This window comes from Corvus hawaiiensis, chromosome 18 (assembly GCF_020740725.1).
Source record: "Corvus hawaiiensis isolate bCorHaw1 chromosome 18, bCorHaw1.pri.cur, whole genome shotgun sequence".
Classification (NCBI taxonomy): domain Eukaryota; kingdom Metazoa; phylum Chordata; class Aves; order Passeriformes; family Corvidae; genus Corvus; species Corvus hawaiiensis.
The window spans coordinates 15,213,457-15,240,573 of NC_063230.1; the positions used below are offsets into that span (position 1 = coordinate 15,213,457).

At 37.5% G+C, this 27,117-nt stretch overlaps 1 long non-coding RNA gene across 1 annotated transcript in view; it reads right to left on the reverse strand.

Moving 5' to 3' along the window:
* Positions 1 to 27,117, reverse strand: part of LOC125335241 — a 208,245-nt gene that overhangs the window by 128,839 nt on the left and 52,289 nt on the right. Inside the window, exon 2 of the long non-coding RNA XR_007207391.1 lies at positions 10,023 to 10,142. This is a non-coding gene — a long non-coding RNA (uncharacterized LOC125335241). The remainder of the gene's footprint in view (positions 1 to 10,022; positions 10,143 to 27,117) is intronic.

Sequence of the window (27,117 nt, forward strand, 5' to 3'; positions counted from 1 at the left end):
AGCAGGGGGAAAAAAAGAGAAGGTATTTCACATCAGAAACAGATTCTCATCTTCTGAGACAATTTTTTTTTCAGTTGAAAGTCTTAAGAGTGATATCCCATATACCCTCCTGATCCTTTAGCTGGAGATACTGATAGCTGGCAAGGCAGCAATATATGGTCATATGTGTATCTCCTGTCCCAAAACCCTGGGTAGTGCAATTAATTAGCACAATGGGCAGTGAGATGCCACCACATCTGCAATGATCAGTAAACATGTTTTCTTCTGAGACCAGGTAATTGACTGTCTGGGCACTCCTAGTCCCTGTTAGGTCTCAGCCAAACAGATTAATTTAAACTATCAGAAAACAAGCCCTACACCTTCAAAAGTGCTGGGATCACTCACCCAGGCGGCTCTAGTCAGAGCTGGGAGTGCTGGGAAATGAATTGTGACAGTGAGCTGCTTTCTGAACAGCTTCTTAGTGATCATGGTTCAGGATAGACCTTTGTTCTACCATCTCCCCATCCCTGCTGGGGGTGAGAATTGGGGTCAGAACTGTGTCCTGGTGTTTTTCCTTTGCAACGTGATTTTATTTGCAGTGAGGCTCTCAGACACCTGTTAGTAGACTGCCAGGGCAAGGTCTGAAGCCCTAATGCAGGCCAAGTGCCACACTGGTGTTATTAAGCAGACTTAATCAAACACAGCATTGTGACTTCCAGTCCAGCCTAAGACGCTCTCAGAAATCCAGTCATAATTTCCCTGGAATGAAGTGATAATGGGTTCTTATTTTCTACGGACACTTCGAGAGGAATATGCAAAATATCTTAAATAAGAGATGACACGTACAGAGAGGTTAAATGGAATTATTCCATGGAAATTCATTCCCTTCTGCCCAGAGCAACTGACACTAGTACACATATTTCAGACATAAAGGCTCATGCCATAGAGACAGACGTCCCAGAGAGATGAATTGTTTCTCACTTGCATGAGTAAATTCAGTTCACTTAAAATTAAATTTGCATATACGCTGTTTTTCTTATTAATGACAAAGAGAAAATACTTGGCTAGACTTGGTCTGCAGACTGGGTAGATTGCTTTTTATCTCATTTTTCTGAGAAGAATCCAGCTTTTTTAACAGGAGTCAAGTATTCCCGATACCAATGCTCGTAGGGGCTGAAAAATCTCACAGCTCAAGAGCTTCCTAAAGTAGCTAAAGTACCACCTGAAGAAGCAAGAATAAATAGAATAGTGTCTGACTTCTATTTCTCTTAAGCTTTTTTGTATACATTTGTCTTTTCCTTATTCTTAGATAGCAACCAACTGAAACAGTTTGTGTTTGCCAAACGTTCTCTTCTCCACTCTCTACAAATTTGGGAACCCTCTGTGAAGTTCTAACACTAATTAATAAACTCAGCAGAGGATGAAAGTCCAGTTATCAAGTTCCATTAATGCAAGTTTTGAAATGCAGCTGCTAATCAAATACCAGCAAATTTGTTGTAAAATTACTTGTAGGTCAATTGATTCTGTAACTGAGGCAATTTAAATAGCAGTCAAAAATTTCTTGGTACACTAGAAAAGTATCTTTGCTATTGAAGCATTTTATTGAAAGAAGTAAACAAACAGTACAACTTTCTTAGAGGGAAGACCTAAAAGGATGATTTCAGGCATTAGCCACATGGCTTTCCAAGTAAATGATGGGTCTTGCAAAGGGGAAAGCTGAAATCATCAAATTAACACTTGAGAATTTCTTTAACTCAGAAGAACATTTGCAGTGATCTCAGAACCCTTCTAATTCCTCTGAGCTGTCCTTTTAACAATATTAAAGGCTGTAGCATGTAGCGACCGTGAGGGAAATCCTATTTTCAGTAACTCAAAAAAAGATTCAAATATCAGAGCTGTAGAGAATTTTCTGGACTTGCACAGGAGAAACAGCTGAGGAGATGGAAATTCTACAGGTATTTTGTATTTTTTCTGGAGTTCCAGTTACATTAATTTTAACATTTTGTAATTTATGTTTCTATTCTTTATGTAAGTGATGGGTGTCTCCTGAATGAAGCATTTCTCTCTAATCATAATGCAGTTCCTAAAATCCATTAAAATCAGAGACACGGTGTTAAAATGTCAAGTGTGTAATTGATGTGTGAAATAAATGGACTCTCAGGGCTATGTAAAGGGTGAGCTGGCACTCTGAAGGATACTCCAAATGAAGGCAGCAATATTGCCTGTTGAAATACAATAGACAGGAACATTTTAAGGCAGCTTTTACCACTGACCTTCTTTCTCTTTCCTGACAACGGCTGTAAAACACAAACAAAAATTCAGCAAATAAAATACTCCATTTGGGCAAAAATCCTACTGCAAATCTCCCATGTCTCTGAAATAAAGTGAGAAAGATTCAGAAGCAGAGCAAACAGCCTGAGGGTTTTTTCAGACTGTCACAGAACTGAAGCTGGATTCGATTACTTTTTGCAAGGTATGGTAAAAGACCACAACAGCCAACACTCACCGAAGCCCTGAGCAAAGCTGGGAAAGGAGGAATGCACTAATGACATAGAAGGTAATGTCAAGATTTTGGCACTTTCAGAAACTGAGAAATAATTATGGATCTTGTTCAGATGGAACTTCTACCCATCAAACAAGCATAGGCCTAATCTCTCCTTACATTTTTTAGTTTGTTCAAATGGGGTACTTTTCTTCACATTGAGAAGCTATTAAATCTTGTGATTGCACAAAAAATTTCACATCTACATTTGAGAGATTAAGACATCAATGTGGATATTTATGTAAGATTTGTTAACATATATTCATTTTTAAAGATGTTGTGCCATTTTGCACCATGATAAAAGACATTAAATTATTCTATAATTCAAGGGCACAGATGAACACCTTTGAAACATCTGAAGAGGACAGAGAGCTACAGGGATAGATGTATAGAGGGTGAAAATTAATAGAGCCTAACCTTCTAATCAGTCTGAAGATTTTAATTTCCATTACTACCAGCAGAATTTAATTGTCTATTTAATTGCATAAATGTTGCCAAGTATCATATTTTATATTTCTACAGTCATTATGAATATTCATCTAAAAATGATGATTGCAAATAGGTTGTCAATAGAGCAGATAGGCAGTCTGAAATGCTTAATAACCAGCACAATGATAATTATCGAACCTTGTATAGTATTTCCCATCCCAGGTATATAATGGCCTCTTCTCTTCAAACTAACAAAACTTAATTAGAATACATTCCAATTACCTTGGGAGACTGCAACCTGAGAAAGCAAAATAAAAGACTGGCCCACAAGAAAGAAGTCTGGTCTTGTAAACAAGCAGTGAACTACAACAGAGGGAACCTGGAACAAAAAGAGAGCACTGGCACAGATGCCAAGCACAGAGCTTGGCCCAGTCTGAGTACTTTCAAAAATACTGAGTAATTTGGCTTGTTCCACCTTCATTAAAGTCTTCAAGTAGATTGGAATCAAAATTAATTCAGTATTTTGGCCATTTAATATGAGAGAAATTGTCGTCTCTCACACTGTCATTCAGGATTCCCTATTGTTTCACTACGAAGAGGCCACTGTTACAGCGACATTTAATTCCTCATAATAATTCATGGGAAACAACAATTTAGTTTTTTTTCTTCTCTTGTATTTTTTTGCTCAGTGGTAACAGTAAACGAAAGATCAAGGCCTGATGAAAGTCTGGCATTTACTAAGGAGGTTTGAGAACCAGGTATCACACATACAGATGTTCAAAACTACACTGAGAGCACAGCAGGCTTGCGTGTCCATCTCTCAAACCTCATATCCACATCCTTGGTTTAATAATTATGTCTGTTCTGATAATCATTTACTCTAGAAATCATGTTAAATGTGCTAGTCCTAGAAGGTAAAATGACAGATTACAGGCAACTGAAGTTGCCATTCCTCAAATGAAGTAAAAAACTTGACCTTGTCGACCTTGCCACTTAAATGCGAAGCATAATAGAGTCTGTTATCTTAAGCCTTAGGAGGAGACCTGCAATTGTGTGGTCATTGCCTCTGTCCTCCAGATCCAATCTGCCACCCTGCTCCAAATCTGATCCGCAAGCTTGAATTACTGAGGGAATTCAGTTCCCTGCTTAGAGTGCCTCGAGGTTTATGCGTCCCACTGTGCCTTACAGGGGTCAGTCCCCACCAAGCAGCACTCACGCAGCAACCATTGTGTCCAGCATGATTTCCTTCAAACACATCCCTTTCCTCTGCAGATCAATTCCACGGGAGTGCAATTCCAAGCACATAAATTCACCCCCTCCATCAACAGAGTCTTTAGCCGCTGATAGAGCTCTGTTAGAAAAGTAACCTTTCACTGATCCCAGCCAGACACTGATTTTTGTCATCCCAATATAATGAAGCTGGAAATTAACAAGTTTTTTCTTTAACAGAGGAAAAAAGTTTTTTAATTAACCTGGGCTCCCTCTGCAGCAGCTGAATGAAAGCACTGCAGGTGCACCTAGCCAGCAGAGCCTCTGTGCACAGTATGATCTTTCCCCTAATGCGTACACATGTACATTTACATTTTCATATTTCTTTAATTTACGATTCTGTTTCACATTTGGTCAAAATTGGCTCTACTTTTTTAGCAATTAAATGCTTCCATAGAATGCATTCCTTCCATGGGTAGACCACAGTTAAAGGTAAAGTTCCTGTCTGGTATAAATCACCAGAAGTCTCCTGACTTGAACGGAACAGAATTGATTTACACCTGCTCAGGACCTGCCAGCAAATCTCTGAAACGCAAAATATGTCCTTTTTCTTTTCCCCTTTTCTTTAAGCCACTCCATTTTTATTACCCTTTGAAAGGAACTCTGAAGTATTTACTTGTCGAGAAGATAAAATATTTGCTGTTGAAGTTCATTCCCTTAAGTTTTACAATGATTGCCAGTGTTGCAGGGGTCATTCTTCTCCCCACTCCAAACCCCAGGTCCAGTACAGAGACATCAGTGAATGTTTAGAGGAACAGTGAGCTTCCAAGTACAGGGACAGAGCCAGCACAGGAGCTGCTGTGGTGTTCTCAAGGAGAACATTTTGGTAGAGATCTACCAGAATTTGTTTCCATCAGTATCTGGAGGTCTGAGAGTTTATGGCTATATTAAGAAACTAGGGAATGAATGGAATTTTTAAAATTCTGGCTTCCTTGTGAAACAGAAAAGTGGAAATAATTCGAAATAGTTCTATTCAGAGACAAACTACTCTGACAGGTTTCTTCAAAAACATGCTCTCCACATGCGTGATAAAAGTGTTCTGGCTGTGTTGGGATGATTGGAGCCTCCTGCAGTGTGGGTGCCCACAATCCGCTGTTCAACCAGCATCCAGAACTCCAGAAACCCCTGACAAACCCTTTTGCTCTTTATACAGAGAAAAAGATCTGCACTGAACCACCCTGTTAGCATTTATTCTGCCTCCCCAGAGAGCCAGTGTCATTTATCATTAACTCCCTGCATGCTGAGCTGACTGGTTTGATAGCCTGAAAAGGAAAGGTTGAGTGTCTGCAAAGCTGCACTCTTAACATGCTGCTTATTTGATATTTTTAGAGATCCTCTCAACACTTCACAGTTATCAAGCTTCTTGATCTTTTTATAGTTTGATTTACATAAATTTAAGTGTTTCTTTCCTCTAAATAAACATCCAAGCACTTCAGGGCTTAGTTGATTTCCAGCCTGTTGCAAGTACAGCAAGAAAAGGCTAAAGATGAGAAATTAAGTATATTTCATTGACAGAAAGAAAGACTGCTCATCTAAGAAAATATATTTTGGCAATTTCTTTATCACCTCAGTCAGGGAACAGCCTATAATCATAATGCTTAGAGACTACCAAACAAGTTTAAAGTCCAAATATTGCATTACTTCTAAAAACACAAAAAGAATAAACATTCCAGTGCTCTTAGTTTAGAGCAGACTGCTAATAGTTTAAATCCTCTCAAAATCCACTAATTTCTGTATAACTCCACATTGTGGTCTCTGTTTTCCATTGTAATCCATAAGGTTTCCCATGTAAGATACAAACCACCATCAAGCTTTACAAATTAAAGAGGAAATGCAGTTAATAAGTGCTATCTTAGGCTGTGAGAAAAGAATATCTGCTAGATTGGGTCACTCAGAGAAAGCTCTCTGAGGCTTCACTTGCATAGCAGGATAAGCAGATGGATCATGGTCCTAGTACACGGCTCTCTCACTCTGATTTGGAATGCCAATTCCCACATTAAGCAAGACCTTAGTGCACCTTACCCCCGTAGAATTACTCTGCCAATCCAATGTTCATACTGCAGCTCCAGTGGTTGCCTGCTGACTGCTCTGCTCCATCAAAATTCACTGTAGTTTTGTGAAAGGATAGACACCAGGCCAAAATTTCCATCCTGCAGAAATCCCTCATTTTCAAAACTGCAGCAAGGAGGGGCAAGGGGTGAAATTGCTTTTGTTCAGTATCAGAACCAAATTTCAGCAGTAAGAAATCTTCCAAAGGTGGGAATTAAAAGAAAAACAATTGGAAGAATGGAAACAGAGTTTGTGAATATTTCTGGCGTGGCAAGGAGAGTCCAGAGTCAGTCTGAGGAGGCTGCGGGTGAAGCCTCTCAGCCAAACAATCCAGAACAACCACCACACGTGGGGCCCAAGGGAAAGAATGGCCCAGAAAGGGGTGGCTGGAAGGATTTCTTCCAGCGGACTTGATCTGTCAGAGCTAAGAGAATGCCTCAATTCCACTGAATAAGCATTTTCTGGTGGAAAACGGGGCTCTTTAAAAAACTTCAACAGGCTCTGAACACTTCAGCATCACACATCTCCTTTGCTGCTTTGGCTTTCACCCAGCAACCTTTGCAACATGTCCTATTCTGTTTATATTGTATATTCCACTATAATGCTGTCTGAAACTGTATTTTAGTCTGATTTTCTTCTCCCCTAGGTTGGTAAGAATTGCAGAATTGCTCCCTAGAAGCCAGTGCATACAAAGTAAATGTGAAGACAGCCAAAACTCTGCCTCCTGTCTGACTCCTAGTGCGACGTGTTTACTCTTAGCCTGTTCTAGCTGTTTGCTTTTGGCTGTTTGCTTTCAGCTGGCACATGAAGACAGCTCACTAGTGGCCCATTATGAGATGAAAAAGTATTTCATGATGGATTGAATTTATTTTGGGTGCAGATTCAGAGCTCAGAATGGTATAATGAGGCTATCTTATATGAATCTTAATGCAGTGAAGGCAGGTTGCTTAGATTGTATTTGAATTTCAGTATCAATTATTTTTTGGCTTTGCAAACAAATGTTCAGAAGACTTAAACAGTGGAATAGCACGTATAAACAGAAGAGAAAAACAGATTTAATACAAATATTCTGAAGAACAAAGTCCACATGCAGAAAAAAAGATAAAGCTATATTTTTTTAAATGCAGTGAGACATGAGCTCCACAGAAAGTCATATGTGCCTGAGTCTTTTAACCTGAAGAAATTGTAGTGCTTTATGTGCAGAAAATGAGGCAGCACATGTATCACACACACACAGAGGCTTTTGCCACGGTCACAGTGATAACTGTACTTGTGTTTATTGTCAGGTAGAACTCTGTGGAGAGCTTTTTGCCTCAATTATTCTATGAGTATGAAGAAATGCTCTAGCAAAGTGTGCTGCTCTGAATGTACAGGTGAAGCATGTGTACAATGGGTTTTTTTCCTCTGATTATCTAAGAAGTGTCCTTATATTTTTCTGCTAATTGGTCCTGGTTCAAAACTAGTGACAATCAGCAGCACCAAACTAGGTATTACATTGAGGGATACTGCAGCAAAACAGTGGTGTGCCCTCCAAAATTGACTATTTTTAGACTTTCTACATCACTGGAGATCTAATTGTTGCCAAGGTTATTGATTATTCTTGGTGTTTCAAATTGCTTGAGAGCTGAGTATTTTAAGTACATTTTAAAGTTAACATTGCAAATAAAGAGGGTAGAAAATTATAAAAGTACCAAGAGGCAGTAGTACAAGACAAATCTATTGTCTAGCAGCACAGGCTGATCAATACAATTATTAAACTGATGAACTAAGTGTATTTGTCTTGAGCCATGTAATTTTAATGTTAAATTAAACCAGAAAGAAAATACATTATTTTTAAGGACATTGAATTTTCTTTGTCACAGCAAGTAAATAAGGTCACGAACACATTTATTACATCTGGTTCTTTCTTCTGTAGTGAGATCAGCCATTTCTATTAAAAAATGGCCGTTCTGCTCAATAGTAATAGAATCAATCAGTTTCTGTTATATTTTGACAATTACTTTATCTTTTTCTGAAGAAATAATCACAATTCTATTAGGTTTTGCATGTTAAAAATTCAGAATTAATTGAGCAAATTGCTTATATATATATATTTATAAGATTTCTGTATTCATAAGTAAATATTTCCTTCTGTATTTTTTTGTGTATATATAATTCAATAAATTCAGAGACTGAAGAAAAAATTTCTTCCTGATGAAAAAAAAAAAGGTATAAGAAAGGAAAGACACATGTCTGCATTGGAAGGAAAATATATAGGTTTCAAAACAGGTCTCTTACAGACAATACAGTAGAGAGAGCACAAGAATGTATAAATTGTGTTCAATTAGAAAATCAGGATTTTCAGGGTACAGTGTCACTGAAATATGATCTGAACGCGGGTTCAGAAATATCATGGAGTCTCTCTGTTTTCCTCCTATCCAGTCCTTCATCTGGTCTGACCAGGCATCGTCTTCCCAAAGTCTCACATTTTGCAAGGCTTTTCCAAATCGCGTATCTCTCAGTGTAAATGGGACACATTTCATGCTCTTCCATGTTTCGAAAACATGGAGTTGGAAGATTTGGCCTTCCTTTTCTCAGCATTTTAATCTGGAAAGGTTGTTACCAGATCTGCTCTCAGCCTTCTATTATTAACTGTTCTAGTCATCATAGTTACGCTTTCTTTGTTTTCTTTAAATTTATTTCTCTTCTTTTCCTCAATTCTTTATTAAAAGCATCTACCCAAAATGAACAAACAAGATAATCTGATTAACCAAATTCAACAAATGAGATTCTAATGAAACAAAGGAAAAATTGTTATAAACATTTTTTTCTGTAAATTATTTTTAAATTGGTGTACTGCCAGTTATGCACCTTATTTTAGAAAAATTATTCTGTAAGAACATTTTAATTCACTTGAAGATAGTCTTTGATAATACACACTTTTTAACCTTTATTCAATAATTTATATCTGAATATTAATTATCCAGTGGTTATCTTAGCTACACTATTTTCAAGAAAGCTATTAATTGGATAAATTATACCTTTAAAGTGCCAGAGAAGTAACACTCAGTACCAGCCACTTTCCATCAGAGGCACTGCTGTACAAGCAGATAAATACCTGTTTGACAAATGCACGTTAAGAAGAAATGTGGAAAGTATTGCATTGTCTAAAGTTTAATGAAATGCTTGAAATTGAGGTCTAAAGTTCATCACAATTTCCCATCATCCACTTTTACAAAAGCTGCAAAGTCAAAACAGGAAGGTAGGAGCTTATCTCACAATTAACCTTTTGTATTAAACTATGTTAAAAGTCATCAGAAAGAAGAAAATTCCTCTGTAAACTTTCTGAGAATATTTACATCACCTCCAGTGTGTTCTGATGTCACTCTGAAGGACACAATCCCTCAGTGAGACACTTGGCAGGCAGTGCAGATGAGAAGAGGCTCTAAAAACACCTTGGTGAAAATCAACATCAAGGTGAAAAATAATGCACCATTTTTTCAGTTACACATAAACCCAACCTTCTGGTTCAGAGGCAGCTTTTGGGTGTTTGGTTCCTCATGACCCAAAGAAGAAGGAGCTGTAGAAGCAGCTGTTATTTTTTCTGACTGGCATTACCAGACTGCTTTGACCCTTGCTGAAGAGAAAACAAGTAGATAATATGAACACACTTAGTGGGAGGAGTAAATATGATAACAAATTCAGGTTTTATTTTAAGTTCCACTTTCATGTCCACAAAATCCTTGTCCAAGGCAGGATGAAATGAAAGCCTTACCTTGCTGCCTAAGGGAGCGCGAAAGCCATGGCAACACCGCTGACCACCACTGCTCTTTCTTGATACACACAATTCCAGCAGTAAAAAAGGAGAACAGCATCTTCTGATGTTAAGCAGAACCTGTGAAAGGAACAGCAGATAGATTGTTATTGGTAGCACTTAAGGTAAAAAGGAGAGAGAGAGAGGGAGTTACAGAAAAGTGATACCTGTGAGAAGAAGGATAGAGAGACCTAAATAGCCTCCAGGTAAGTTTTTTTCATACACCTTATCTTCAAGACCAGTCCATGTTATTATTGTGGATAACCTTACAAATCAAGCAGGGTTATCAGAAAGTGGTGCAAAAACACTTTTCAGAAGTGCAAATTGGTTTTTTTTTAAACAGAAATGATACAAGAACTAAATGTTTAGATTAATGTGTAAAACACAATTCTATTTTATGCTTGTTTTTCAACTTTCATAGCCAATTGAGTATAAACTCACAACAAAATATATTGTAGTTCAGATAGGTAACAGGTTAAAGAAAGTCCAGCAGTGTCTTGGTACATAAAGGAAAAGGCAGCACTTACTTTCAATCTTTCTCTGTGCTTAAGCAACACTTTCATTAATCAGCAGTTCAATCAAATACAGTAATGGATGATTTATAGTTCCTTGGTCAACTTGTAGCATCACTAAGAGTTCACTAAACACCATGATTTTGAATTTAACCCTGGTTTCTTCTTGCACTTAGTAAGTGTTTAATTAATACCTGGCTTCCAAAGGATACCATCTAATTAACTTCTACAACCTATTAGTAGTTGTATTAGTAGTCTAAATAAACAAAATGCATTAGACTTTTCCACTGGTTCAATTTGATTTTCCAAATTGAGGAATGTAGCTTGACATCTATGCATAGTAAGCTGGTTGCTTTCAGCCTGCTTTCAAAGAGAAAGAATTCTCCACTATTAAGGCAGTTTCTTTGCAGAGACAAGTGGTGGTTTTTATCTGAGTCTCAGTTTTTCCTTCCTGCTACACAGAGTTTCTATCTGACAGTTTTGAGTCCCAGGAGGAAGACTGCACTCGGACCTGAGAGGTTCCTCTGCTGCTCTAAGATGAAAATCAGAAAAGTGCCAAAGTGCCTCTACTACCTGGGTGTTGGATTGAATGAACATCCTTGGAACAAAACATGGCTCAAACGTAACCCTTTAAAATACAAAGAGTGAAATTTCCTTTAAACTCCATCTGAGGAGAACAGCATGTTTCTGGGTACTGCACAGGACAGAAATGCTCTTCTGAATAAAGTGGCTCCTAATACATCTAATACACAAATATATAAAAAGAATCACAGAACATTTTGTTACTTCACATATTGTTTCACACACAGAAGTACAAATGTGTTCACCTACAGTAAAATTAGAGCACCAAGAAACATGTTCTGAAATTATAGTCCTCTTTATGGTGTCACGCTAATTCCATAAGGTAGAGAATAAAAGCATACAAGCATTATTAGTCACCTCACACAGTTTTCCTTACCTTATCTAATTGTGTTTCTATCTTCCTATAGACTATCTAAATAACCCAATTTCCACAGAAATTTATGGAGTTTTAATTTTACAGATTTCTATCTACAAAATTCTAATTTTATGGATCTGTTTTGGCTCTATGTAACAATTACAAAGCTGCTCCTCCTACCATTCTAAGGCACATGGAACAGAAAATGAAGGGGATTGAACAAAGGGCACAGGAAAAGTATCCCATAAAGAGGAAACTATGACAAACTCTTTGTCTCAGCACCTCACATGTGATTAAATACTCCATGTTTAGTCCCTGTCATATCACTAATGCTACAATAAATCCTGGACTGGTTTTTTCTGGTTTGGTTCTGTTCTGGTCTTTCATTTTGTGTTGTATATAAAAGACCTTAACAGGCTGCTACTTCTGACAGATCAATTTAAATTTCTTTTTGGACCGACATCTCATTTATACAGCCTTGTTGAGATATTTGACCGGGTCCTGGGAACTGTTCTGGGCGTTTAAATCAGATTTAAGATGTTCTCTTACACGTATTTGCATCCCAATCAGTAAGTCTTTACTTCCCTGCAGGAATTCATTGCCATCCTTTACCCCTACTGAGGCTTATCACTTTCCATATACCAAGAATGTCCTTTGTCCTTCAAATTCCTATTTACAGTAATCTGCCTGTACTAATTTCCCCACAAATCATCACTGCTGGCCTGAGAGGTAGATGCTGTAATGACCCTCCTGTGTTTAACTCTAGACAAAGCCACTGAAGGAAAAAGGACATAGCTTTAAAAGCTTCTAACCATCTGAACACCCATTTTTAAAGGCCTGATTTCCAGAAAGCTTCTAGCAATTGCTCTCTCACAACTCACTTTTTTTAGGTGTTGAGCTGATTGTCTGGAATGTAACTCATTTAAAAGCAGTAGTTGGGGGGGAAAAAAAAAAAGAACTAAATTTACAATTATTTGTGATACCGATAAATCCTTCTAAAGTAAGTCTGTGATGGACAGCGAACATTTGTTTGAATTCTCAAGTCTATATTCAAGTAAATAACTGCATAAATAACCAGAGGCAAATAAATCATCCCAGCAATAAATAAATTCTCTTTCATCAAACATGAAAAACATATTGGTTCTGAAAATAAAGTGAAGGAATAGTTGTTATAGAAGCTTCCTTTTCAGGTGATGTGTACCTCCTCTGTCAAATGCTTGTGAAGGAAAAATTATTTATTATTATGTATGATTTTTAATTTCCCAGTGAAAAATTAGATGTGATATCTCATTTCCTAAGTGTATAGGTGAGAATGAGTGAATTAATGCCAAGCAGTCTGAAAAGGCTTTGTTTGTTGTTTTTCTGAACATGCTCTAACCACTGTTAGCTATGAACATACACATAATTCATGTTAAGGAACAATTCTTGCAAGTTTAGGCAAAGCTCCTGGCGAAGATAGATAGAATGTCATCAGACAAAAATATTAAGTAATTTTTTTTCTGAACTTTTGACACATCCAAATGGATTTTCAAATATTAATTTTAAATTAGATTGTCATAGATTTTTTTGACTTCCTAAGTATTGATGTTGAGCTGAAAAAAATATGATATGCAACATCTTCTCTATGAAACCTTGTGCTCAACACCTCTCTTAAGCTGACTATGACTCGTAAACCAGAATTTATTGGAAAGGAAAAGTATTCCAGTGCATATCATGAGGAAAAGGCACAGCAAGTTTCTCCCCACAAGTAAACAAAAGAATTTAAAATGTTTCTAAAATGTAAGGAAAAAGAGACACACTTTTTTACAGTCATATAGGAAAAATAATCACTCTTACAGCAATGATGGACACACAATAAACTCCTGTGTGCTTACCTGAGGTTCCCACACCAAGTTCTAGCACATATTAATTAGCAATTAATCATTTGGATTGTGCAAGAGCAATTTTCAGACAGTCAGCAGTATTGATTGTTATCCATTTTTCTTAAAAAATGGTTTCTGTGCACTGATGTTTTATCAGTCAAGGCATTAACTTTGTAGCCATGAATATTTGTCATTCACTGCCCTCCTCCACATACCCATCACACTAATTGCCGAAGGAGTAATCAATCTGAACAACAAAACAACCTTTTCCATTTCTAGTAGAAAATCCATTTCATAAACTGAAGCTTCAGAAATATACAAGTTATCCTATATCAAGTTCTGACTAATGTTCATATGGAAAATGGTGTTGAGTCACAATGCTGAAAACTCAGTGAAAATTTTATCCAAGTTATAAAAGAATTTTTGCCTTATTCAACTCAAAAATCAGAAAATTACTGCAGCAAGGCTCTGACTGAGAGAAATTAGATTCAAAATTGGGTTTTGGACAACCATGGTATGGAGCAGGAAAGCATCTTTCTGAGGACAGAGGGACATCAGCTCCAAGAATACTTTCAAAATCTTTCACATCCAGTTCCCGGAATTAACCCACTTCAGGGATTGCCAAACCGTTTGCTTTGGTGCTTAGCAATGAATTGTAGTTTTGCCTGGGAAGAAGTGAAGTGTAACCATGAAAATTGAAGCGACTTGCAGGGCGAGGTACATAGTGAGTCTCAAAATAAACGCTGCACATTAACTCCCTTTTCAGGAGGAGAATTTTAGTTTAGGTATTTGCATCCCCCCAGGGAGTGCTAAGTGCCCAATTCCATGGCCCCTGCTGAGCACCAGGAATGTCCCGCTGCCAAACACCATCCAGAAGTTCTTTGAGGGGTGCTAGGAAGCATTCAAAAAAACTTGTGCCTTATTTCTCCACACATTGTTAGAAATAACTGAGGTTTCTTTTATAGCACGAGAGCGATATTTCACTCAAGACTTTCAGAAAAATAGAGTTACTACTATCAGGAGAAAGTGCAGTCACAAGGTCACAGCAATTTAGAAATCATTTCAATTATGTTTCCTAAGGCTATAGCGTTTCTTTTGTGATGTTATCCTAATAACCTTTAAAGAAATGACACATTTGGAAAAAAAAAAAAAAAAAAAAGAAATGGCTTGAGGAGAGGAACAGTGGCCACAGATTTATGTAATATTTATGGATCTCGTTCTCCAAATCAAGGAACCAGAAAAATTAATGCATTCTCTGCCGGGGGCTTTTTCATCAGTAATAATACATCAGGTTTAATAATGCTATCCCAACACTACAATAAAATTCAATTCCTGTTTGCAACAGTTTTTTTGGCAGCTTTGGATGAATACCTCCTTTATAGCCAAAAGTATTCTACAGCATTTTAGCTCCTGGCAAAGCTTGGTAGAGCCAGGAGCGATATCTTTGGAAATATTTGCTGTGCCCCTCAGTTTAGGCAGAGGTAGGTCTGAACGCCAGCTGTCTGTTCCATACACAGACACAAAAAAAAGGAGGTAAAGCCATGTGCCACAATTCCATTCGGCCTCAAATTCTCTTTGAATTATTAACTGCAATCCATCACCTGAGCACATTTGTGGTCTAGGTCTAAGTGTTCACATTTCTACCAGCAGGATGGCTCAGACCCATCATTCAAAACAGCAGAGAACTGTTTACAAATAAAAGCTGTGGGTGCTGCTATTACTTTTACCTCAAAAGGGTCTGAGGAAGGAAAAGTCACTGACCGAGGATACAGGCATCAGCAATGAGGAATGCTGACAAAATTGACAATATGACTTTGGGCACCAAAAAGAGGTTCTCCATCATTTGTCAGTGTGCCTAAGGCTTCCAGCATGAAGCACAGGAGAGAAAGGCCAGAAATATTTCATTACTGTTTTACACATGCATTTCCTTTCTGCTGGAAGTGGTGAGAGGACCAGAAACAGCCACCCCTTCCAGTAATAGATATTTTTGCTATCTAATATACATCAGTGTAAATGATAGCTAAAGTCAAACAAACTGCTGAAGCATAAAAGAATTTAGGCATGGAAATGGATAGTTTCGCTTCCATCAAAGACATTGGGGAGTCTCACCTGAAAGTAAATGTATCTACATACAGGGGGAAGTCATGCCAAAATAAAGTAAATGTATCTACATACAGGGGGAAGTCATGCCAAAATATGGCTTATATTTCTTTTCCAGTCTAACATTAAATGGTAATAGAAACTCAGAAGTCTTCAGTTCCAGGGTCTTCTCATTTCCACCTTAATACTGCGGCTATTAGACCATGTTCTCACATTCATTTGTTTCGAGGAAAATGCATTGTTTGTTTCGGTATTGTCAATATGGTTCTTTAGCAGTTTGGACATCTGTCTTCCCTGGGTATTTTATGCATTCTGTGATTTTTTTTAAAGTTGGATTATTTCACTACACTTAATGATCCTCTAAAGGGGTTAAAGTGCAGTATAATTATTGTCCTTTTATCCCTTAAAACCACAAATCTGTGGCTTTTTTTTTTTTTTGAAAGTATTGTTTTTACTACCTACTAGCAAAAAGCAGCTGTGTCCTTTCTTGTAGAGGGAGAAGAGCCACATTACTTTTGTAATTCAGGAAATTAAATGAATTCTTCTTTCTTCATCATTTGTAGAGGCTACAGAAGTGTCAAAAATGAGCTTCAAGGTCACAGCCTGCAGAGACACAGTTATCTCAGCTGACATCAGGAGATGTTCCCATTCAGAGGAACAGTAATTTTGTCTCTGGATTATCTCTCTCACAGATCAGCATCAGATGTCTTAACCTCTCTGTCCTTCAATTTTCTCACCTACAAAACGGTGGCAAATGACACTGATGGCTGCCAATTCTTAACTGTTCAGAACACCTTGTCAATTGTGCAGAGGAAAAGTATATTTTTAGATCACAGGCATCACAGAAGTCCCAGCACATCCAAAGACACCGGGGGTAAAATCCTTTTGATTTCAATGGGAATTTTTCGTGCTTGATGAAATACAGATGATGCACAAAAGCCTCTTGTCTGTTAGAACTGGCAGTGACTCTGCATCTGCTCAAATTTCACCTAGAGAGGAACTAACTTCTATTTTGGTGAAGTATTTTAACCTTGATAAGAATGTGCTGGGCCCAGTATTAAGTGGAAAAAGTTGCCTAACTAGAACTATTAACAGATTTCACATTTAAAAACATTCTCCAACATTGAAAGTCTCAAATTACCATAAGAAAAAACCAAACATTTCGTGTTAACATAAAGTTAACTTAGTGTTGACTGATAGATGAGAATTTTTCTTCGTTTACTCTTCCCTAAACATCTGCCGTTGTCCTCAGTTGTGAGGTCCACCTTTGTCTTGACCCACGTGTGTGTGCAAGTCACATGGCATAAATGATGGCCTCACCACTTGGGTTCTCCAGGTGTGTTTGACTTAAAATTTCTTTGGCTAAACTCTCATGGTTATAGTGGTTGTCACAGTAATTCTGTGACAGAATAGAATCATGGAATGGTTTGGGTGGGAAGGGACCTTCAAGCCCATCTCATTCCAGCCCCCCTGCCGTGGACAGGGACTTCCACTAGACCAGGTTGCTCAAAGCCTGAAAAATTTTTACATCTGGTTTTTCTGACTTTTAACAGCTCAAATCCAAGGACTTTCATGGCTACTGTTAATTTTGGCTGTATATTTACTGTAATTTACTACAATGTGTATTTAGATTTCAGCATATTAAGTAGCCTTTCTGAATGCAATTGTTCCTGCCTCAAGGTTTTGTAGGTAAAATCCAAGAAAATATGACCTTTAAGACAAACAAAAGACTAAGTTCCTCAACAGCTAAACCAAATTCTTAAACAGAAAGCTTCATGGAAACTGAAAGTGAACATAAATCTTCTTTTAAATGTCAACACCAAGAACTCTCTCAGAAGTAAAATTAAAATTCAGCAAGAGCAATAATAATTTTCTATACGTTCCTAATTTGGCAAGCAGTTTAACGTTAAAAAGGAAAAAAATAATGACGGGAGCATATATTTGTGCCTGAATTTCCACTGAGTAAATAAGCAAATGATTTATTGAGCTTTGCTTTCCTCTTAGATCCTGGAATATCTATGAGCAATGTTTGATCTCTTTGAAGAAAGCCACTTGAAACAGCCAAAAATATTCTTACTGTGCAGACTGATTATCAAGAGCTGTCAGTGAGGTTTTTGCCTTCTCTGTGCCCCTCAAGCCATTACTCAACTGGACCATGCAGCATTTTTCAGCCTCAGCTGGACTTCATGTGCAATCACAGAAATTATTCCAGAGAGCTCGGGGCAGTCAAGATCAAGCCCACTCAGCAGACAGACCCTTCTGGTGTAAAAACAGCATTTAAAACACCTAAACATGCATCCTGGTTTACATTCTGAATAGCCCACTTTATTTGGTAAGTGGGCTCACATGAATAATGTTAACAGGTAAATTCTTTGTGGAATTTTCTTGCTTGCCTGGAAACAAAACCTAAACACCACGATGTGTGACAGCTGTTGAAAAGCATGGAAAAGCATGAACCAAAAGGATATCAAGCAAAGGATTCACTCAGATGTGAGAATTACATTTCAAAATGTATATATATGGTCATTTACTCTGGATGCTTGATGAAAAATAAATCAATTTTTCATATTGTTGTACACCTTTGTACATTGTACAATACAGAAAAGGTATTTAGAGCCACATCCTCCTGCAGGAGATTGTCTCTGAGACTATTGAGCCAAAAATGGAAGAACAAGATAGAGAAAAATCAAGAAGAAATAAAATATTGAAAATTTGGAGCTATTTCTCTATGTTATTTTATGTATATATTTCACAGAGAGTGCTAATCACAGAAGTGCTTATTCGTAACACATATTTTCCTTTCAGGTTTTCAGACCAAAACCTCTTTGCATGCTCATCTACAAAATATTCTGTATCCAACAACTGCATTACCATGCAAAGAGGTCTGTGCGTCTGAGGAGCACATTTTCAGCTGCAGGCAGCAGCTGCTATTTTGGACAAGCAGGGTATGATCATTCTTCCATATGCACCAGGGTGTAAAGGCTCTGAAAGCAGCAGTCATTCCTGAGAGAAAGGAACCCTGCCTGCTCTGCCATCACTAGAACAGCTCTGGAACAGAGACCTCAGTAACATCCAAAGGGTTTCCACTGCCTGCCTTCTGACCAATCAAGAAAACAGGAGATAAACCTGTATAAAATTCATCTCCATTTCAGTGCTGACTGATTTTACAAATAGCTCCCACAGTTGCATTGCTTCCTACTTCATTTTGAATCTGCCTGGGAGAGGAGAGGGGAAAAAAACCCAGACTATTTCAGAATTCCGTAACAGATATATATATATAGACCTAACCTTTCTCAGTCAAAATCCTGCCAGGACTCCCAGTGAGCCACTGTGGGATTGCTTTGTGCCAGAAGTCATGGAAGAGTGGGCAGGCTGTGAGGCCAGAGGTTTAGCCAGACACTGCTTTGCTTTGGCCTTACTGCAGCAGCCATGTCCATATCCTTGCAAATGACATTTCTCTGCCATCTCTAATCTTTTTGAATTGCTGCTCAAATAAACACCAGAGTACTTGAATTTCATCTCAGTGAAGGAATGCAAATATTTGCAAGCTAAAAGGGAGAAGTTATGATTGTAGGAGAACCAGAATGCTGGATAAATGTGGTCATACTGTTGGCATTGTGTGTGTCATTCATGTGACGAGTATGAGTGAGCAGGAAAGAGATTTTGAAATTAAAGAGTTAGGTAAGCAGGAACAAGGCTTAAAACCCAGTCCTTTCCAACTCTTCAGCTTCTCTGTTGCCAACAGTTGCCATCATGTTTTTCTGAGCCTCTCACAAAATGCATTAATACAAACGTGAAATAAACTTACGGTTTGTGAGATATAAGTGCAGCACCACAAGCCAGTAAAGAATGACAACTTGATTTATGGTGGCTAACTTCAAAAATATTGTTTTTCATATTGGGGAATACATATCAAACCTTATGAACTTCATTTTTTATCATTCATGTGTACCCCAAAATGCCCAAATTAGTCTTAGACATTGTTATTTCAACATCCTGTAAGAAGAATGTGTCCTGCATAAAATTGGTTATTGCATAACAAACATTGCAAAGAACTTGCTGTTTCTCCCTAAGAAAAGGAGGGGAAAAGAAGTGGCTTTGATTAATATAGACTAAAACAAATTAGACATATTTAAGAAATTTGATCTTAATCTGACATAAAAGACTGTCATGATTTCTCCAATTGCACTCGAAGAAGTGTAGGTGAAACCAGAGATACTTTAGTTTATGAAAAACGTGAAGCATTATGTGTTTGTGATGGTACAAAATTGTCCTCTTCCATATCCGCACATTCTCCCTGTTCCCCCTCTGTGCAGTGTCAGTCAGACCCTGTTTGAATATGCAGAGCCACTGCAGAACTGATCTCATAAAGAGTGAACAGTTTGCAGAAAACTTTTCCTGGGTGAGGCTGATGCTCTGCTGACTCAGGGGGCTCAGGCAGCAGGAGCTCAGCCTGGCAGCCCTGGCAGCACATCCCACACAGGGTCCCAACCTCTCTGCTTTGAAGTCAGTCCGTTCTGCAGAGTGACTGAGAATGAAGCAGAACCTGACCCTATTTCCCCAATTCCCTTGGAGTGCACCGGGGCCTTATTAGAGACTGTGAGAACATGTTCTGTTCTCCTCAGCGTTTCACCCTGCACCCAAGATACTCCACCTATTAGAATTTTTATTCAGCTTAATAGACTTCTGCAAAACCTTTTCAGTTTCAGCAAAACAGCACATCCACCATAATACCCTATGATGTGTTATTTTAATTAACTCTATCCTTGGGATTACAATTTCACTGAACACAGACATGCATTTCTCCCAGACCTAGCAAAATTAACAAATAGGGTGAACATATATAAGCATAAGGAGTACAAGACCCCATTCCCGTTTAACCCAAAAGGACTCCAATTTATATGCCTCCAACAATTACGTCTCCTTATAAAGCTGTTATATTTGTAATGCAGAAATGAAGCAAAATACAGTTTATATTTCAGTAATAATAATTGGGGCAATATTATTTATGTACATTGACTTAAAAAAATTTATGTACACATTTATGTTATTAATGCATTTATGTATTTATAATTATGCATTTATAGTCAAGTGTTATTTATCAACATATAAAGGTTTTGGTCATGCTTTGTTTCTTTTTTAAGCAAGTGGACAAGGTTGTTTATGTTCCTATTTGTGTCACTGAAATAGGAAGTAATTCAGTATTAGAGATAGTCCAAACTTTTCAGAAATCCACTCCATGATGGGAAACAGAAAATTTAAAATTATTTTTAGATCAAGATAATGCGGTTCTCATTCAACAAAATTCAACATAAAGAAATATGTACAGGGCTTTATGATGCCACTATTTGATTTCATTCCTCCAATTACTATATTTACTTTAGGGGAATGAATCAATATTTTTGCTAGAGAAAGTGTCCATGTTGTTTATCTGGCTGTCTCAGGCAAAACAGCTTCAATGTTCTTGGAAAGATTTATGAAGAAATAAAGAAGTGACAAGGATAAAACAGTATCTGAAACAATTTTTCAGTCTATACATTTGCCTCACCCACCCCTGATTAAAGCAATTTGTAACTTATGCATAGGTTTGAGCATAATTGAAATGCATGACCTTCCAAATATTATTACATATTGATTCTGCCAATTTATAGCAGAGGATGAAAAAGAATTTTGCAGTAAATTGCAGTATTATTGCAATCAAAGATTTTAGTTTCCAAAGAAACAAAGGTTGAGAGAAACAGCTCAGATAATTGAGCTCATTTAGACAGGAGATTCTGAATGTGCTGTGAATGCAAAACAGCCTCTGATTGCGTAATGCTTGACACAATAATCAGAAGTAATTGATTTCGCACTTCTTTTAGGTTTTATTTCTCATTACTAGGCAAAGGCAGTGATCGTCTCATCTCATTTCAATGAAAAAAATTACAATTGTTGCTAATTAATACAGAATATCTTCAGTAGTTTCTCAGGTTTCTAATTTTCTGGATCTCAATTTTTTTAAGTCCTCAATTTGAAAACCAAATTCTCTCATAATTGCAGAACTTTTATTTTGTTTGCATTATCTACTTAAAAGATGATAAGCAATCCTGATCGATTCCTCACATACATTTTTATGTAGTGTTCTTAAAATATTATTTTTGCATCATACAAATGTCTGAAGCATTCTCTGTAAGTCACCTTCTTTCTAGAAAAATGATTTTGGAGAGGTAACTTCAGCAAATTAAGACTTGTGATGATTCTTAGCACAAATTTCAAGACTAAAACTAAGTAAAAACATGGTTATTCATGTAGTCTGGAAAGGGTTGCTAAGACGCATATTTTTACCTCAGACTTTTATGGAAGTCAATTTAGACACCACGAAAGCTGTGCTACATCTCTGGCTGAATCAGGAGATCAGGAAAATACTAATACTCTACTAAACTGCCTTCCACTGCTTAAAAGGTTGAGGTTAATAGTGCTTCCCACAGCTGGTTGTGCAGTGCCACCACTCAGTCCATCTCCTCTGCAAGACGGGGATCACTCAGTCTGTCTGCAGTTCGTTCAAATTCGAAATGCTTCATATTCCTGATAACTCAATTTGTACATTCAGCTGAGTTACATAATGTGTTGTACTGAAAATACATTTTATACACAACCTTAATTTCAAGAGGTGCTGTGGAGATAATGCTAGCAAAAATGTCCTGTTGTTGCTTTACTAAGCAAAACAGGAGATGGAAACATGGTTCCTTATGGCATGATCAGCCTTTGGATAATTCTATAATTGTCCTGAAACTCACTTTTCCCTTTGCCCTGCAATGACAAAGCATGCAGCTCCCAGACAAAGGAAAGATGAAGCAGAGCTTTGTTTGCAAATGGTAGTGTCCAGTTCTGGAAGTGCAGAACTTACTGTCCTTATGTTTCTTTTACAAAAAAGAAAAAAAATCAAAAAGTAAAAGCAAAAAGAAGGAAGAAGATATGAATGGCATGAATGAGGAAAGGTTGTCAGTACTGCCCAGAGTATTTCAGTAGCACAGAAAATTTATGTGGTCTTATATCCACATTTCCTCAGATGTGGAAAATATATATCACATTTCCTGTGATAGGAAAGTAGAGAGTTCCTTCTTAAGGAAACAGTTCTCTTCTAACATGCTTAAATAACGTTTGCTTTCTGAAGTTATTCTCTGAAATAGCTGATATTAACCTGTCAGCATCAAGATAAATGGGTCCAATCTTATCCAATACACTGATTCATTTGTTCCTATTAATTTCCATCTAGCTGAGCTACAAGGTTACAGAAAATCTATTTTTGGATACTTTTCAGTATTGATTAGGAATTATTTTGAAAAGTATAAGAGAATGGGAAATCAGTAGCTAAATCTTGAGCTTATCTTTATCTTGGGACATCAGTGTTAAGGTAGGTGATTTTCTAGTTCTTGTCTGCTGTGTTTTCCAAGAGCTGATGCATATGGTAGTTGAATTAATTAATCAGGTTACGTGGTGGTACCAGCAGGTACATGGGCAGTACCTGCTCAGTGATCAAATTATAAACTGAGAATTTTCATTACATTTAGACAAGAAATATCCAAGTTTTTCTGACTTTCTCATGTCAGCTTCTATTATCACAAATAGGAGGATAACTTGGCTCAGAGAGGGAACAGCATGGATCTGTGACAGGGAAGCATAGATACTAGGCTGGATATTGGGAAATGGTTCTTTCCCCAGAGGGAGATTACCTGTTCAATTGCCTGGTCTATTACCCCTGGACACTCCCTAATATCTTAACACTCTTTTTTTTGTTGTGATGCCCCAAACTGCACACAGGACTTGAGGTGAGGCTGTGGGTCCTGGAATACACCCTGAGTTTTTAACGACTGTCCTCTGGTCAGCCTTCACATCTTCGTAAGAGATGTAGTTTATATGAAGAACTTATCAAGGAAGAGAGGAAACATCTGACCTTTATTAACTACTATGAAGGCAACATTTCATAGGAAAAGTACAACCAAGCTGCTTTATTTATTTCAGATTACAAAGAGAAACAATTAAATAATGCAGCCATCCAAGGGAAGCAAAGCCATCTCACTGCTGCAGGGACAAACATGCCTCTGCCTGGGCTCAGTGGAGCAGCACCTTGCAGAGCCACCTGAGCTGACTGTGGCAGTTATCTCCAGGGCCAGGAGCACCAGGGCTGCCTCAGTGTGGTGCTTTGAATAATCACCGTTTCAGGAAAGCAGCACTAATTACCTTGGCTCCAGCCCAGGTGGTTATTTCTTCCAGGGCTCAGGCTACCAGCTCTGCATGGCACTGCAGTGTGCTGGCCAGGCTTTGTGCTTGCTCGATTATCTGTACCAGGGCATTCTTAGATCAGCACATCCTACCCGATAACAGGTGGAAATGCCACAGAGATAAGGGTGCTGAGAATATCAAGATATTATTTGTGAAATAGGAAAATATGTATTTACGATAGATGTAGGTTTAAGTCTGTCAACAGGTATAGTCAGCAGTACCTCTTCTCTACCACTGATTATAATTCATATGAAATATCAACTATAACTTTCATTATAGAACTTACCAAAACTAAAATAAATCACTTCAAAGTATTTTTGCCTTCCAGCACAGTATGATGAACACAGTTTCTCCTGGAAAGCAGATAAAATGACATAAAAATCTGTACATGAGAGAATTTCTATTTAAGGTTTTTGTTTGGTTTTTATTTTTCACATTGAGACATTAAATCTAGGTTTTCGATTGATTTCATCTTGTTATTAAACACAAAAGTATTTCAACCTTGGGGACTATTCTAAAAATGATAATTATTTAGAACCATGTTTTACATTTTGATTGCCAAAACGCCCTATATTTAGCAAATACGAAGCAGCACTTCGGTTCAGGAAGTCAAACAGTAACTGAACATTAAAGAGCAACCCCTCAAACATATTTATCCCAACTCTGTAACATGACTGGAATAATCTCTGAAATTTCAGTGTGGTCAAGAAATCTGCATTACAAATACAGAAATGGGAGGAGTACATTCTCTGGCACTTGTGCTGATCTCTGGATGGAAAATGCAGTTATTGACCAGAGGAATTAAGCAGATCTTTTGAATTTTGTTAGAGGTTAAAGCCATTCAACAAGTCCACTGGTGGTTTTACTTTTGGAAGGATTAGATTGAAAATGTGATAACACAAAGCCAACAATGGCAAAGCTATACCATAACAGAGAAAAAATAAACTTCTCATGGGAAAGCAGGTCGCCTTTTCACGTTTTAGACTTTCAGAGACTGAACACTAATCAACCTGATTTAAGAAGAAAAGCTATTTAAAGGAGAAAAGAGAACGACATTTGTTTCCCTGCCTCTTTTTTTTGCACCTCATGTACTTCCCTGCTCTCCTCTTATCTTCTGTTTTTGCAGACTTAACTTTTGCTGAGCAGTTATATCTACACAGAGTTATAATAAAATACTTAATACCATCATAGTATCTGTCCCCTACAGTAAATAATTCCTGACATGATTTAATGAAGGATAACAATCAGGAATGGGAATCTTAAATATTAAACATTTGCTTTAAACAATTTAAACAATTAAGTTCTCCTCTGAATTTTTAACACTTATACCAACTTTATAAAAACTACAAATGACAAGGAAGAACTTTTAGTATGAAAAAGATATATCCCTTACACAGGAGAAACTGGGAGCAGGACATTAGGGACACTCCCCCATCATTATTATTACAGGTCACATCTACAGAAGAAAAAAACATCATGTGATTTTTTTGCTATCATCAGGTAAACATGACCTCTGATACCAGTCTTCGTAAAGAATTAGAAGTTTCATCTAGTTTGACAAAAATGCCTCAGTGACGCTGAAAACTATACCACTAACAGTGTTTCTGTGTCCATCCTGTGAGCCCATCTTTGTTTCCATTAGTGGGACAAGACCAGCAGTAACACAAACCAGGTGATTTCTAGCCTAAGTCAGAGCCCATCAGCTGAAGAAGTGACAATCACCATTACTTACAGCCAAATGGGAGTAGCAGACTTCTTTATTGCTAGTTTCACTTGTCTGAACCATAAAAAGCTCATTATCCTGAAAGCTGCACTGTTATGTTATCCTGTAGACAAAGTCAGTACCAGGAGAACTGTCTCACACACACTGTGCTGATTAATATTTGATCTATCATATTTGTAATCAGCAAAAATTCTCTTCTGTGAATCTTGAACCCTTATTTTCATTGCTTTTCACCACCTTCTCAGTAACAGAGAAATTACATTTATACTCACTAAATTAAAATGTCCAAGGTAATATTTAACGAGGCATAATGCTGCTAGTCACACTCCCTTGATCTTAATTATAATCTCAGATTTTTTTTTTAAATGACTATCACTTTATTACAAACTTTTCTGGAGGTTGGGGTACACAGGGACACAGAAAGTAAACAAACAAGCAAAGAAACCCATACATGTCCTAATTCTAGGCTTGGGGACTTTAAGTCTAAAAATGAGTAAGTAGCTTTGACTAGTTTTAATGCACTGAGAGATGTAATTATTTCATTCTATTTGGGAATAAATCAGAAAGTTTTGACACCAGCAGTCATGTCACCAAACCTCCCATTCTTAATATTTATTTACTTTTTTGGCCGCTGGGATAGTCTTCAGAGACAGATACCTCATTTTTATGAGAGTAGCTCTATATGCAGCTGGAAGAGGAAAACCCTGGGATCTACTTTTCAGTTCACCCCAGCTGCTGAATTTTTCATTTCAAGCAATTAAGGAAAAACAAGGTAAGTGGAATGTTGTTTAAGCTAAAAAAAAATCAGACAAGTTTCTGTTGTTTTCTCTACATGTGTCTGGAGAGTAATGGAATGCATTAATTCAAGTGCTTTCTTCTCTGTGTTCATTTTTTACCTTATTTGATATTTATTAACCGACTCTGTGACACATTTCCAGAGGTGAAGGATTAGAGAGAACGCTGAAGAACAGAAAGTCCAGGGGAGTGCTGCCTTCCTATAGTTTTAATCTGGCAAGAAATGTATTCAGTGAAAGCAGCCAAATGTATGCATAGAAAGCAGCCATGACCAAGTGAGGCTTTACATTGTGTTTCTTTCCTTGTGTTTCACTCAGGGTAACAAATCAACCCTCTGCCATGTCCAAGGATGAATATCTATCCGAGCAGAATGCCAAACCTTCATCTGTCTGAACCGAGGAACCCAAGGAATTTTCTCCTTTAAAAATAAAAAGAAATAGCCTAAAGAAAACACACAACTCTTTGCAGTATGCATTCTGCTTTGTCTTTTCTATCCCTAATTTGCTGGGTATTTTTGAAATGTCTGTCCCTTTTACACTCTTCCCCGTATCTGGGGGACAGCGCTAACCACTGTTGGCCAGACATGACGTGAGGGGAAAGGTGCAGTGAAGGAAAAGCTGATTCTGACCACAGCAACAGCATTTTCAACTCTCTCTCAGAAACCTGATGTGGGGGGGGGAAAAGTGTACATTGTCTTTTAGATGCCTGCATTCACTCTGCGTATGCCATCAGAAAAGCTGGAATAAATTGACCAGGGTGACTTTATTTTCTTTTTATCTGTACATATGGTTCCTTCTGAACTGTCAGGAGAGCTGACTGCAATATGCCCAATTTCTTCAGTCAAATGTGCATGTATTACTTTATC